This window comes from Xenopus laevis, chromosome 9_10S (genome assembly GCF_017654675.1).
Source record: "Xenopus laevis strain J_2021 chromosome 9_10S, Xenopus_laevis_v10.1, whole genome shotgun sequence".
NCBI lineage: Eukaryota > Metazoa > Chordata > Amphibia > Anura > Pipidae > Xenopus > Xenopus laevis.
This window is the reverse complement of record NC_054388.1, coordinates 112179280-112182483: the sequence shown is the minus strand read 5'-3', so window position 1 is coordinate 112182483 and position 3204 is coordinate 112179280.

Genomic DNA, 3204 nt, shown 5'->3' with positions numbered 1-3204 from the left:
CTCTATTCATGCCTTGATGATGTTTCCAATGCTCTGATATTTTTATGGAGCGGCTGCTGGTGATGATGTCACACGCGCAATTTCCTGGTAATTGTGTCCACATTTAAACACTTTATACTTTTTCAGCAAATAACTTCCCCTGCAGGGATGCGGGACCACGAACCCGGGTGCAGTCTCACTCCTGCACCCCTGGTAGTTAGTCATTGTATAGCCCAGCAATATATTTAGTCTTGCCAAGGTTATTGGGTCTGGCACTGAAATGTCTATGTTTAGGGTTGCACTAAAGGGGTGGTATTTGGGGATGTTCTATTTTGTAGTGCTTTATCACACCTGGGGGGCTCCCAGATTTCACCCTCTGCTGGTTTTCCCAGACCTCTCCCAGACTCTTACTGGCCTGGCCCACATGGCCCCCTCTCCCAGTTATGGCTCCCCAACAATCACTGCCCATTTGCTGCTCCAAGGTACAGGAATTCTTTGCCTACTCCCAGTTCCAACTAGAACAGTCACCTTTATGAAAATGTTTAACCGGCAGGTGAGGGGCAGGCACAAAAGGTGGCGGCCGGTGACAAGAAGGTGATGTGGTTATGCCAAAAAAGGGCTGGGGCTACAATACAGACAGCGGGAGGGAGGGCTTAGGAGAGGTTGCCCATACAAACAAGGTAACATTAGGGGTGGATCGGGGGCAGGCCAAGGGCTAAATTTAAGGATATTACAAATTTACCAGAAGCTGCATTGCAGTAAATTTGTAATACCGGCCCCAGTGGTGTTTTAGGGGCTAATCTGGTGAAATACCAGCCAGAGGGCAACCCAAGTTCCAACCTTCCATCTAAGCACTGGCCCAGTTGCTGATCTTTAGTTGTAACTGGAGACTTGGAAATGTCACTGACATTTCTTAGCAGATCCAGCTTGTAAGAAGGTGATTGGGGTTGTGTGCATGAAAACGTGTATTGTATGTGTAAAGTGAATGTGAGTGTTGTAAAAAATGTTGAAATGATTGAAAGTGTTAAATGTAAGTGATTGGAAGTGTTAAATGTTTTGGAGGCTGTAATGTGTAAAATGCACCACAAGGTGGCAGTGTTGTCATGCAAATGAATGGTAAAGGTTTCATGTGGTGAACTGGGGAAAGGCACATGCACTGCAGTGAGGACAGTACTTGATAGGGAAATGTTAAAAGCACATGCACAGTGAATGTTAAGGGGATGATTGATTAGGGATAGTATATAAAGGGGTGAAACACATTAATGGGTGTTCAGTGGATGCTTCTGAAGAAAAGTAGATAGTGATAGGCTACCGTAAAAGTACTAGGTACTACAGTTAGTGAGTGGACCACTAGAATGGGTAGTTAAGACCCCAACGAGGAGTAAGTGGCTTAGGAGCCAAGGCTTTGCCAGTAAGGGCCGGAGTGTTAGGGGGAACACGAACATCCTGAAGGAGGGGCGCAAGAGAATTCCTATCTGGAGTAGCCAAGAGGGGCATAGGACGTATGCCGGACTGGTAGGACCAGAAGGTGGAAAATTCCTCTCCTAAAAGGTCAGCGGTGCACTGCTGTGGTGTCAGCCCGACTGAAGTAGGAAGGTGGTAAGTCGCCTTGGAAAGGGGTGTTCCTGTGTCTCCAGTGATTTTGTGTGAGGGCTTCGTAAAAGGAAGTTATTGCTCTGCAAGGAAGGGAGTAAGTGAAACCCATGGGACTGTGTATGGACTGTACAAAGTTAATGGATACTGGAAAGCATTACCAATAAAAGTTCTTCATTTTTGTGATTTTACCATCGTGTGGATATCCATCATTCCAGTGAAGGTTGGTTGCCTTGGTGACGGCGGGGCATTAACCCTTAACCCCCCTTACAAGCTGAACACAGGATTGTTTCCCCAAGAGAGCATATGTGAAAATATTTGTGAAATAAAGATAATTGCTGGGTTAGACTGGGCCTGCGGGACACCGGGGAAAAACTTGATGGGCCCCCGCCAACCCTTACTGGTTTAACACATCGTCCCTAGTATACAGTAAACATTGTGTCTGTAGATTTTATAAAAACATCTGCCGTTCGGGAGAGGACTCGCCTCTATGGAGCAAAGCCAAGTGGGCAAGGTTCATAGGTTTCCTATCACAGCAAAGATTTAGTGAAATTTATCACCCACCCCTTGTCACTCTCTTCCTTCTCCTTTAGGTGCAGTGATGTTTATTTATAAGGAGCCTTGTAAACTGGTAATGGTATTCATAGGGGATTGGAATGAAGTGTAATGATTGTCTAATAAACAATATGATATTAATCCTATATCTCTCTTATTACATGCCCCCCTAAAACATTATATATGTGTAGATTATATATATGTCGATTACTGCCAGTCTGTCCTTCATACCTAAACATCATTTAAAGGAGAACTAAACCCTAAAAATTAATATGGCTAACAATGTCCTATTTTATATAGTGAACTTATTGCACGAGGCTAAAGTTTGAGCTTGTCAATAGCAGCAATGATCCAGGACTTCAAACTTGTCACAGGGGGTCACCATCTTGGAAAGTGTCTGTGACACTCACATGCTCAGTGGGCTCTGATTGGCTGTTGAGAAGCTAAGCTTAGGGCTCGTCACTAATTATCCAGCAGAAAATGAGCTTCCCTGGCTGTAATATAAGCTGATGCTACAGGTTTGCTGATTATTCAATTCTGATGCTAATTGCACTGGTTTCTGTGCTGCCATGTAGTAATTATGTGTATTAATTACTAATCAGCCTTATATTGTGACATTTCTATTCTATGTGTACTGTATATTGTGAGTGGCTCCCTAAGCTCAGTAAGTGACAGCAGCACAGAGCATGTGCAGTGAATCAGCAGAAAAGAAGATGGGGAGCTACTGGGGCATCTTTGGAGACACAGATCTTTACTGCTAAAGGGCTGTGGTTGCCTTGGGCTGGTACAGAAGCACAAAACATTATGTACAATATTTCTAGCTACTTCTTTAGTTTGGCTTCAGTTCTCCTTTAAATAACTGGCTTAGATACGGTATTGCACAATGCAAATCTGTATTCCTTGGATTTTTATTACACTGGGCAGGAATGCTTGTGGTGCAGTTTGTACTTAGTGATAAAGATAATTGTATCTATAAAGATATTGGTGTAAGAAGCCAGGCTGATTGGTACTGACATTGCCCTGTAGTTAACACACAGTTACACCCACGTATGGGAATGTGAAAGTGAAACAAAGAGA